At 42.8% G+C, this 12754-nt stretch overlaps 1 protein-coding gene across 23 annotated transcripts in view; it reads right to left on the bottom strand.

The window, feature by feature from the left end:
- R3HDM2 (R3H domain containing 2) overlaps window positions 1-12754 on the bottom strand; it is a 212756-nt gene that overhangs the window by 174036 nt on the left and 25966 nt on the right. Inside the window, exon 1 of one of the 23 annotated variants that reach the window (XM_080663011.1) lies at window positions 7058-7080. The exons of the other annotated variants lie outside the window; for them this stretch is intronic. The gene's annotated coding sequence lies outside the window, so the exon portion shown is untranslated. Of the gene's footprint in view, window positions 1-7057; window positions 7081-12754 lie in introns of those variants that run through there. 23 annotated transcript variants of the gene reach the window in all.

The following is a 12754-nucleotide window of genomic DNA, read 5'->3' as shown; positions in this document are numbered from 1 at the left end:
AGACAGGAGCATCACCACCCCATACCTGCAGTATAAAAAAGAAAATATAAATTTTACTTATGAGTGCTCTTGATAAAGCAGTAAAAATTAATAATTTTACTATATTTCCAACCTTGAGTACATGTCTTTTTTTTTTTTTTTTTTTTTTTTTTTTTTTTTTACTTTTTGATATTTTTATTTTTATTTTTATTTTTTTTTTTTCAAATTTTTATTAAGGTATTATATGTGTACATATCTTACCATTGCCCCCCACCCCCACCCCACTCCCATACATGCCCTCACCCCCCAATGTTTTGTATCCGTTGCTTACTCTTATATACATGCATATAAGTCCTTCAGTTGATCTCTTATTTCCCCCACCTCTCCCTAACCTTACCACTGTAATTTGACAGTCTGTTTGATGCTTTACTGCCTCTGTAACTATTTTTTTGTTCATCAGTTTATAATGTTTTTCATTATCCCCAAATGAGTGGGATCATGTGGTATTTTTCTTTCATTGACTGGCTTATTTCACTTAGCATAATGTTCTCTAATTCCATCCAAGTGCCTACAAATGGTAGTAATTCCTTCTTTTTTACGGCAGCATAGTATTCCATTGTGTAGATGTACCATAGTTTTCTGATCCAGTCATCTGCTGATGGGCACCTAGGCTGTTTCCAAATCTTAGCTATTGTAAATTGTGCTGCTATGAACATAGGGGTGCATATATCCTTTCTGATTGGTGTTTCTGGTTTCTTAGGATATATTCCTAGGAGTGGGATTACTGGGTCAAATGGGAGTTCCATTTTCAGTTTTTTGAGGAAACTCCATACTGTTCTCCACAGTGGCTGCACCAGTCTGCATTCCCACCAGCAGTGCACGAGGGTTCCTTTTTCTCCGCATCCTCGCCAACACTTGTCGTTTGTTGATTTGTTGATGATAGCCATTCTGACAGGTGTGAGATGGTATCGCATTGTTGTTTTGATTTGCATCTCTCGGATAATTAGTGACTTTGAGCATGTTTTCATGTGTCTCTTGGCCTTCCTTCTGTCTTCTTTCGAAAAGATTCTATTTAGGTCCGTTGCCCATTTTTTTATTGGATCCTTTATCTTCCTTTTATTAAGTTGTATAAGCTGCCTGTAGATGTTGGAAATTAAACCTTTATCAGTGATACCATTTGCAAATATGTTCTCCCATACAGTGGTCTTTCTTGTTGTTTTGTTGATGGTTTCTTTTGCTGTGCAAAAGCTTTTTATTTTGATGTAGTCCCATTTGTTTATTTTCTGTTTGGCTTCCATTGCCCTAGGGGCAGTATCACTGAAAAAGTTCTTTTGGCATATGTCTGAGATTTTGCTGCCTGTGGATTCCTCTAGTATTTTTATGGTTTCCCGTCTTATATTTAAGTCCTGTACCCATTTTGAGTTTATTTTTGTGTATGGTGTAAGTTGGTGATCTAGTTTCATTTTTTTGCATGTATCTGTCCAATTTTCCCAACACCATTTATTAAAGAGACTGTCTTGACTCCATTGTATGCTCATGCCTCCTTTGTCAAATATTAAATGCGCATATTGGTTTGGGTCGATATCTGGATTCTCTATTCTGTTCCATTGATCTATATGTCTGTTCTTGTGCCAGTACCAGGCTGTTTTGAGGACAGTGGCTTTGTAATACAGCTTGAAATCTGGTATTGAGATCCCTCCTACTTTATTCTTCTTTCTCAGGATTGCTGTGGCTATTCGGGGTCTTTTTTTATTCCAGATGAATTTTTGGAGAGTTCTTTCTAGGTCTGTGAAATACGCCGTTGGTATTTTAATGGGGAGTGCATTGAATCTATAGATTGCTTTGGGTAGTATGGACATTTTAATGATGTTGATTCTACCAATCCATGAACATGGTATGTTCTTCCATCTGTTTACATCTTCCTCTATCTCTTTTTTCAGGGTCCTGTAGTTTTCCGCATATAGGTCTTTTACCTCCTTGGTTAGGTTTATTCCTAAGTATCTTAATTTTTTTGGTGCAATGGAAAATGGGATTGCTTTTTTAGTCTCTCTTTCTGTAAGTTCATTGTTGGTGTATAGAAATGCCATAGATTTCTTGGCATTAATTTTGTATCCTGCTACATTGCCGAATTCATTTATTAAGTCTGTTAGTTTTTTTATGGAGTCTTTCGGGTTTTTTATGTACAATATCATGTCATCTGCAAATAAGGACAGCTTTACTTCTTCTTTTCCAATTTGGATGCCTTTTATTTCTTCTTCTTGTCTAATTGCAGTGGCTAATACTTCCAGTACTATGTCAAACAGGAGTGGTGAGAGTGGGCATCCCTGTCTTGTTCCTGTTCTTAGGGGAAATGGTTTTAGTTTTTGCCCATTGAGTATGATGTTAGCTGTGGGTTTATCATATATAGCTTTTATTATGTTGAGGTATGATCCTTCTATTCCCACCTTGTTGAGAGTTTTTATCAAGAAAGGGTGTTGGATTTTGTCAAATGCTTTTTCTGCATCAATTGATATGACTATGTGATTTTTATCTCTCAATTTGTTTATGTGATGTATCACATTTATTGATTTGCGGATATTGAACCATCCTTGCATTCCTGGGATAAATCCTACTTGGTCATGGTGTATGATCTTTCTGATGTACTGCTGGATCCTATTTGCTAGAATTTTATTGAGGATTTTGGCATCTACATTCATGAGGGATATTGGCCTGTAATTCTCCTTCATTGTGTTGTCTTTATCTGGTTTTGGTATTAGGGTGATGCTGGCTTCATAGAAGGAGCTTGGAAGTGTTCCTTCCTCTTGAATTTTTTGGAATAGTCTGAGGAGGATAGGTTTTAGTTCTTCCTTGAATGTTTGGTAGAACTCTCCTGTGAAGCCGTCTGGCCCCGGGCTTTTGTTTGCCGGAAGCTCTTTGATGACTGCTTCAATTTCTTCCATAGTTACTGGCATGTTGAGCTGTTTAGATTCTTCCTGATTGAGTTTTGGAAGGTTATATTTTTCTAGGAATATGTCCATTTCCTCCAGGTTGTCCAGTTTGTTGGAATAGAGTTGTTCGTAGTATTTTTTAACAATCCTTTGTATTTCAGCGGGATCTGTTGTTATTTCACCTCTTTCATTTCTGATCTTGTTTATTTGGGTCCTCTCTCTTTGCTTCTTGGTGAGCCTGGCTAGAGGTTCATCAATCTTGTTTATCCTTTCAAAGAACCAGCTCTTGGTCTTGTTGATCTTTTGAATTGTTTCTTTGGTCTCTATGTCGTTTATCTGTGCTCTGATCTTTATTATTTCCTTCCTTCTGCTTACACTGGGCTTTTCTTGTTGCTCTTTTTCTAACTCTTTGAGTTGTTGGGTTAGGTAATTTATTACCCCTGTTTCTTGTTTTTTGCAGTAGGCTTGTAGAGCTATGAACTTCCCTCTCAAGACTGCTTTCGCTGTGTCCCATAGATTTTGGATTGTAGTGTTTTCATTGTCATTTGTTGTCATGATGTTTTTTATTTCTTCTTTGATCTCTCTGGTAACCCAGTCATGGTTTAATAGCATGCTTTTTAGTCTCCATGTGTTTGATTTCTTTGGGTTGTTTTTATTGTAGTTGATTTCCAGTTTTATGCCACTGTGGTCTGAGAAGATGCTTGATATGATTTCTATCTTCTTGAATTTGAAGAGACTTTGCCTGTGTCCCAACATATGGTCTATCTTTGAAAATGACCCATGTGCACTTGAGAAGAATGTATATTCTGTGGCTTTGGGGTGAAATGTTCTGAAGATGTCAATTAATTCCATCTGGTCTAGTGAGTCATTTAGGATTGATGTTTCTTTGCTGATGTTTTGTTTAGAGGATTTGTCCAATGGTGATAGTGGGGTATTAAAGTCTCCTACTATGATTGTATTGCTGTCAATCTCTCCCTTGATATCCTCCAGGAGTTTTTTTATGTATTTGGGTGCTCCTGTATTGGGTGCATATATGTTTACCAGAGTTATTTCTTCTTGTTGGATTGCTCCCTTTAGTATTATGAAATGGCCTTCCTTATCTCTTGTTATGTCCTTCAGTTTGAGATCTAATTTGTCAGAAATAAGTATTGCTACCCCAGCTTTTTTTTCAGTTCCATTTGCCTGGAAAACCTTTTTCCATCCCTTCACCCTCAGTCTGTGTGCGTCTTTTTTTCTGAGGTGGGTTTCTTGTAGACAGCAGATATATGGGTCGTGTTTTCTTATCCAATCCGTTACCCTATGTCTTTTGATTGGGGCATTTAATCCATTTACATTTAAAGTTATTATTGATAGGTACTTATTTGTCGCCATTCCTATTCTTTACCCCTGTGTTACTTCTTCACTTCCTATTTCTTTTTTTTTACAGCAGACCCTTTAGCATTTCTTGCATTGCTGGTTTGGTGGTAATAAATTCCCTTAGTCCTTTTTTGTCTGTGAAGCTCCTGATTTCACCTTCAATTTTGATTGACAGCCTTGCTGGGTACAGTATTCTTGGATTCAGCCCCTTCCTTTGCATGACTTTGTATATTTCATTCCATTCCCTTCTGGCCTGATGAGTTTCTGTTGAGAAATCAGTTGCTAGTCTGATGGGGGTTCCTTTGTATGTAACTTTCTGTCTCTCTCTTGCTGCTTTTAAGATTCTTACTTTGTCGTTGTTGTTTGCCAATTTAATTATAATGTGCCTTGGCGTCGGTCTTTTGGGATTCATTTTGCTTGGGACTCTGTGAGCTTCTTGGATTTGTGTGTGTTTTTTCTTCCCTATATCTGGGAAATTTTCTGTCATTATTTCTTCAAAGAGGTTTTCTATTCCTTGCTCAGCTTCCTTTCCTTCTGGAACCCCTATTATGCGGATGTTGTTTTTTTTCGTGTTGTCCCAAAGTTCCCTTAGACTCTCCTCTTGCCTTTTAATTTTTTTTTCTAGAAGTTGCTTTTCTTGGGTATTTTTTTCCATCTTGTCTTCTAGCTCACTGATGCGGTCCTCTGCTTCTTCTAGTCTACTCTTGATGCTTTCTATTGAGTTCTTTACAGCAGCGATGTCATTTTTCATTTCTTCTTGGTTCTTCTTCATTTCCTCTTGGTTCTTGCTCATATTGTCGAATTTGTCTTCCATTCTTTTCAGCCACCTTATGACCATTTCTCTGAATTCTTTTTCTGGAAGGTTGCTTGCCTCCGTTTCGTTTACTTCCTTTTCTGGTGATGCCTGCTTTTCTTTCATATGCGGGCTGCCTCTTTGTCTCCCCATGGTCTCTCTTCTCTGGGTGTCTGGTTATGTAGTTCTCTCTCTCCTGGGTTGATTTAAAGGCACAAAATACAGCACTACCAGGTACAACTCACAAGGCACTGAACAGGAATGTATTCACGATATTAATAACCTCCAATAAAGGTGACCACCAGAAAAAGGCAAATTAGGTGATAGGAGAGAAAGAAGAAGAGGAAAAAAGAAAGAAAGAAAGAAAAAAAGAAAAAAGGAGTGTGAAAATGAAATTGGGAAAAGGGAAAGTAAAGAGAAGAAAAAAAAAGAAAAAAAAAAAAGTAAGAGAGACAAGAAAGTGACTAAGAGAGATAGGGGAACAGACTATATATATTGGGGATAAAACTCCAATAGAACAATCACTAATCCCAGCAAATGCCAGCAACAAGTGCCTGGGGATTAGTACAAACTACAACACCAACTAATATGGAGTGAGGCAAGGGAAAGCTGAAGCACAAAACAAACAAAAAAATAAACAAAAGAAGAATAAGCAAAACAATCTCACAAAAAAGCATAAAAATTGGATATAATCTACATTCAAGCAAACAACAACAAAAGGACAGAGAGAAGGACAAGTTTATGGATAGCTCAGACAGCGAAGGGAGAGGTGTATGTGGACTAGGAGCAGGGGATTGGAGATTAGATATGTAAGTAGGGTGAAATTTTAACAAGGGGTAAACAGAAAGAATAGGGAGAATCTAAAGCAGTAAAAGGGTAAGATAAACAGGACACTGAAAAGGGGGAGGTTAGGAGGAGAGTGATGGCCTAAAGGTAGAGTTGAGATAGAGTAAAACGATGCTAAAGGAAAGATAGAAATAGAATGTAGAACCCTAATCCCAAAATAAAATGAAGAGAAAATAAAATGACACTTAAAAAAAAAAAAAAAAAAAAAAAAAAAAAAGATAAAATAGCAGTAGTAATAATACGGATTGAAAATAAAAATGTAATAATTAAAAAGGTAAAATCAAGTGATGAAAAAAGAGAAAAAAAAGTTTCTTGATTAAAAGATGCAAAAAATGAAAATAAAAAAGAATAAAAAAATAAAAAAATAAAAGGTAAAAATAAAATGTGAAGTAGTGAAGGTCATTCACTTCCTCTGTTTTTCTGTTTGGCACGCCTGTTTCTCAGTCCAGACAGTATTGCAGTTCCCTGCGATCCACTGCTCTTCGGTGTTGTAAGCCAGTCCTGATTTTAAGCAGGCGGTGTGTCTTAATTTCTCGTATTCCTTTATTTTTGATTACACAAGAGTCAATTTGTGATTCAGCCCCTGGGTGGCAGTGTTTCTGGATTAACTTCCGGGTCTATCTATGGCCTCTCTAGGCAGTGTTAGAGCCTTCTTTCCCGCACTCGCCACTGGCCTGTGGGAGTGGTCTGCCTCAGAGCTGACTCTCTGATGGTCACGCCCAGCTCCGATCCCCAGGTTCCAGAAAAATAACCTTCCCCTGCAGTCTCCCAGGGTGTCCCCAACTGGGTGATCCTATGTATTGGGCTTAGTAATCAGAGGCAAGAATTTCAAGAGGAAAAAGCTCAGTTGTGCGAACTCCGGGACTCCGCGTAAGCCCAGGCACCCAGGGAACGCAGGGGCTGCGCGTAAGTCTGGACTGCCTGAAATTCTTAGGGTGTCCCTGCACTTCAGATCAAAATGGGTTGCTTTTTAGAGTGCCCTTCTCTTAGCAGCTCTGAGGACCCCTTTCCACAATCACAGATCACATCACGCCAGCCCCTACAGCCACGGATTTTTCTAGGCACAGACTTCCCTGGTCCTCCAGCTCCCGCAAAACGCGCGTTCCTCTCTCCCTCCGGGACCAGAGACCTCACCTTATCCCAGGCGAAATCTGACCTTTCCGTGGTGGAGTGTAGAGCTCCTCTGAACCCGTGTGCTTGCGCCAGTTGGGGAGCGTTGTTCTGGGGCTCGCAGCTGTTCCTGGGGTGCCGCAGTTGTGGATTCTCAGGCTTCAGATAAGCTCCACTTTCCGGATCAAGATGGCGCAGACTCCGCGTCCAACCCCGCAGCTCTGGGAGGGGACCCAGCCGCAGTTGGTGCTGCCAGGTCAGGGGAACCCCGTTCAGCAGTCCCCCACCTCCTTCTGGAATTCAGCTGTCTCCCAACCGGCCAACAAACACTCCTTGTGCAACCCTCAGCTGTTCTTTCTTTCTGCTCCGGGACAAGGCTCGGAACACGTCTGTCTATTCCGCCGCCATTATTCCCTCTTCCTGAGTACATGTCTTTTTTAATATTCTAGGTGACAAAATGGAAAGTATAGCATATCGAAATATAATTGTCTTGAGAAAAAGCAACTAAATTGCAAGCTGAACTATCTGCTTTTTTCATGGACTACTATTATTTTTTCAGTAAACAACTGACAGGCAAACTATGGTATGGCAATATTTTTCACAAAAATAAATAAATTGAACCTATTACTTTGAAGAAAACAAATAATACTATTTGTTGCCAGAGATAAAATTAAAGCTTTTAAGCTAAAATCAGAATTTTGAAAATGTGTATCTGCTGTGAGCTTGGCAACTTCAGAATACTCTAAGACTTTCCTGATGAAACAGTGGTGATAATGAATGCGATTTTTTAAAAAACTGTATAATCAACTATGTAAAACATTTGCAAATTCTGCATAACTCAGTGAAACAAAATTTTCCAATTGACCAATTCACAATGTTTCAAAATCATACATTGGTTAAAGATCTATTCAATGTATAAGCTAAACATATATTATAAAGTCACCAAACACAAAATTTCATTCACATGGTTTCAGATTCTACATTGCAACTAACCTTTAAGAAACTACTACTTGTTGAGTTTGGGTGTAGTATCAAAGAATATCCAAAATTATCCAAAGAAATATTAAAATATTATTTTCCAAACTATGTATCTCTGAGGCTGAATTTTCTTCATCTACTTTAACCAAAATGGCATAATGAAACAGACTGAATGGAAATGCAGATGTGAGCCTGGCTAGTGTGGCTCAGTAGCTGAGCAAAAACCCATAAACGAGGAGGTCACTGATTTGATTACCAGTGAGGGCACATGCCCAGATTGCAGACTGGGATCCCCAGTAGGGGGTGTGCAGGAGGCAGTCGATCAATGTTTCTATCTCTCCATCCCTCTTCCCTTCCACCTCTCTAAAAATCAATACTTTTTTTTTTAATTCAAATTGATCATTTTGTATATAACCACCATTACTAAATCTTCCCTCTCAATTCTTGAATCAATTGCTGGTAGAAATGTAAACTGTATATATTTTTGGAATGGATTTTACAACATCTAAAAAACTTATAAAAATGCACACCTTTAGAAACTTATCTTAATAATTATTATTCCAAATATGCAAAATGATATATGTACAAAGTTACTCATCCAGCACTGTTTATAACTGCAAAAAGACTGGAAGAATCAAAATGCTCTTTAATTATAGTGGTAAAATAAACAGTACATATCTATTCTTTAATACTTTGTAGGCATAAACAAGAATAAGGAAATATCTGTACTTTTAAGTTATATTGCTAAGGGAAGAACAAAACAAACATTTTTGCAAAAAAAGGGAGAAAAAGAATATATACACATTTACATGTATATGTATATTTTATGCTTATAAGTACACTAGAGGCTTGGTGCACAAAATTCGTGCACGGAGGGGGGTGTCCCTCAGCCCAGCTTGCACCCTCTCCAATCTGGGACCCCTCGAGGGATGTCCAACTGCCCATAAACAGGCGGTCGGACATCCCTCTCACAATCCAAGACTGCTGGCTCCCAACTGTTCACCTGCCTGCCTGCCTGATTGCCCCTAACCACTTCTGCCTGCCAGCCTGATCATCCCCTAACCACTCCCCTGCCAGCCTGATCGAAGCCTAACTGCTCCCCAGCCAGCCCGATTGCCCCTAACTGCCCTCGCCTGCAGGCCTGGTCGCCCCCAACTGCCCTCCCATGCTTGCCCAGTCACCCCTAACTGCCCTCCCCTGCTGGCCTGGTCACCCCCTACTGCCCCCCCCCTTGCCAGCCTGGTTGCCTGTAACTGCCCTCCCCTGCAGGCCTGGTCCCTCCCAACTGCCCTCCCTGCCACCTGGTCACCCCTAATTGCCCTCCCCTGCCAGTCTGGTTGCCCCTAACTGTCCTCCCCTGCAGGCCTGGTCACCCCCAACTGTCCTCCCCAGCTGGCCCGGTCACCCCTAACTGCCCTCCCTGCTGGCCTGATCACCCAAACTGTCCTCCCCTGCAGACCTGGTCCCCCCAACTGCCCTCTCCTGTAGGTCTGGCCCCCCAAAACTGCCCTCCCCTGCAGACATGGTCCCCCCCAACTGCCCTTCCCTGCAGGCCTGGTCCCCCCCACTGCCCTCCCCTGCAGGCTTGGGTCCCCCCAACTGTCCTCCCCTGCGCTCCTGGTCCCCTGCAACTGCCCTCCCCTGCCGCCTGGTCACCCCTAACTGCCCTCCCCTGGCCTGGTCCCCCCCAACTGCCCTCCCCTGCAGGCCTGGTCCCCCCTAACTGTCCACCCCTTTAGGCCTGGTCTCCCCCAACTGCCCTCCCCTTTAGGCCTGGTCATCCCTAACTGCCCTACTGGCCTGGTCACCCCTAACTGCCCTCCCTTGCCAGCTTAGTTGCCCCTAACTGCCTCCCCTGCAGGCCTGGTCTCCTCCAACTGCCCTCCTCTGCCAGCCCTGTCACACCTAACTGCCCTCCCTGTTGGCCTGATCACCCACAACTGCCATCCCCTGCAGACCTGGTCCCCCCCACCCAACTGCCCTCTCCTGCAGGCCTGGTCCCCCCCAACTGTCCTCCCCTGCAGGCCTGGTCCCCCCCAACTGCCCTCACCTGCCGGCCTGGTCCCCCCCCAACTGTCCTCCCCTGCAGGCCTGGTCACCCCTAACTTCCCTCCCCTGCTGGCCCAGTCACCCCTAACTGCCCTCCCTGCATGCCTGATCCCCCACAACTGCCCTCCCCTGCAGGCCTAGTTCCCCTTAAATGCCCTCTCCTACAGGACTGGTCCCAACTGCCCTCCCTGCAGGCCTGGGTGCCCCCCAACTGCCCTCATTGGCCTGGTCTCTCCCAACTGCCCTCCTCTGCTGGCCTGGTCACCCATAACTGCCCACAACTGCCCTCCCCTGCCGGCCATCTTGTGTCCACATGGGGGCAGCCATCTTTGACCACATGGGGGCAGCCATCTTGTGTCTTGGAGTGACAGTCAATTTGCGTATTACTCTTTTATTAGATAGGACAGGATGCACAAAAACTGATAATATTAGTTGCCTTAGGAAAGAGGAACTGACTGGTTGGGTTATAGGAACAAGAAAAAACTTTACCCTGTTTTTTCTTTTTTTTAATTTAATAAATCTTTATTGTTCAGATTATTACAATTGTTCCTCTTTTTTCCCCCCATAGCTCCCCTCCACCTGGTTCCCATCCCTCCCTCTGCCCTTACCTCCCCCCACCACTGTCCTCATCCATAGGTGTACACTTTTTGTCCAGTCTCTTCCCGCACCCCCCACACCCCTTTCCCCCCAAGAATTGTCAGTCCACTCCCTTTCTATGCCCCTGATTCTTTTATATTCACCAGTTTATTCTGTTCATCAGATTTTTTTATTCACCTGATTTTTAGATTCACTTGTTGATACACATGTATTTGTTGTTCATAATTTTTATCTTTACCTTTTTCTTCTTCTTCCTCTTCTTAAAGAATACCTTTTAGCATTTTGTATAATACTGGTTTGGTGGTGATGAACTCCTTTAGCTTTTTCTTATCTGTGAAGCTCGTTATCTGACCTTCAATTCTGAATGATAGCTTTGCTGGGTAGAGTAACCTTGGTTGTAGGTTCTTGCTATTCATCACTTTGAATATTTCTTGCCACTCCCGTCTGGCCTGCATAGTTTCTGCTGAGAAATCAGCTGACAATTGTATGGGTGCTCCCTTGTAGGTAATTAACTATTTTTCGCTTGCTGCTTTTAATATTCTCTTTGTCTTTCGCTCTTGGCATTTTAATTATGATGTGTCTTGGTGTGTTCCCCTTTGGATTCCTTTTGTTTGGGATTCTGTGCATTTCCTGGACTTGTAAGTCTCTTTCACCAGGTGTCCTCTAGGGCACAGTGGCTCAGCCTCCCCAGTTAACCTGAGGTGGACACTCTTGGTGCACCCCTTTGTGGACTGTGTGCTCAGCCTTGTTGTAGTTAAGTCTTGTTATTGTTGGTATCACTGGGAGGAATTGACCTCCAGGCCAAATGGCTGTGAGGATCAGCTGTATTCACACTGGGAACACTTCTGTGTTGGAGACACTCTTATGAGACAAGACTTGCAAAACTGCAAAAGCCTCTGTGCTCAGCTTGAATGGGGCGGAGTTTCAGTGCGGAGCAGACAGCCTTGGTTTCCTGTCAGCCCTGCCCTATGAGGCCCCTGGGTCTCAGTGTCCCTCGGTAATCACTGCAAGCACTGCTGAGAGAAAGCCTCCCTCGAGTTTCGCCCGCTGCCAAACAGTCCAGTTTCTCCCCGAATGAGTCAGGGTTCCCAGAAACTTGCCCGGAACTGGAGTTCAGCATAGTCGGAAGCTTCTGTCTCCTTCCCGCTTTAGAAAGCCAGCCGCGCACTCAGCCTCCCGTGCATTCAGCAGTCAGTCCTCTCTGCACGCGCATGCCTCCTGACCTCTGCCTTCCGCAGCTCCCGAGTCTCAGTGTGCTTTCTCTTTTCCTGACAGTCCAGATTCCCCCCGAATGAGTCTGGTTTCCCAGCATCTCACCCGGGACTGGAGTTCAGTGCAGTCGGGAGCTTCCTTCTCCCTCCTGCTTTAGAAAGCCAGCCGCGCACTCAGCCACCCATGCACACAGCCGCCCGTCCTCTCCGCGTGCGAGTCTCCGTACCTCAGCCTTTTGCAGCTCCTCTGAGTCTCAGTGTGCTTTCCTCTTTTCTTCTAGTTGTAGAATTTCCACTTAGCCAGCTTTCCTGTGGTTCTGGATGGTGTCCGTTTTGTCTTTTAGTTGTAGTTTTGATATTGTTGTGCAAGGCAGCAGTTTAGGTGTTTACCTATGCTGCCATCTTGGTTTCTCCTACCCTGTTTTTTTCTATCCTTAGCATTATGAACCATGTAAATTAATACCAACTCAAAAAATAAATCTAAGAAATATATAATAATCTCTATTTCACATAATAACTTCTCATCTTATTTTCTCTAACCTCAAAAAAGATGCCAAAATTTTAAGTCCCTATATCAGGTGTCTATAATTGACCTATATAATAAAAGGCCTGTGATCGTGATGCTGTAACAGTGGAACGACCAAACAAGCAGTCACCAGGAGGTGCATGGAGCACCTCTCGCAGGCTGGGGCTCGCATGGGGCTGGCGGGGCCTGTGGCTCGCGCAGGGTGGGACTGGGGTCCTGCATCTCACACAGAGTGGGTCTGGAGCCCCGCCAGCACAGCAGGTCTGGGTCTTGTGCGATTTCGCATGCTGGGCCTCTAGTATAAGAATAAAAGATACCCACTATGAAACCTTTGAATTAACTGTATTAAGTGGTTAACTAGTGATTCTGGGTAGGATCAGGA

This window comes from Plecotus auritus (genome assembly GCF_963455305.1).
Source record: "Plecotus auritus genome assembly, chromosome: 3".
NCBI lineage: Eukaryota > Metazoa > Chordata > Mammalia > Chiroptera > Vespertilionidae > Plecotus > Plecotus auritus.
Note: the sequence above shows the minus strand (reverse complement) of the source record. Positions and strands in the feature narration are given on the sequence as shown.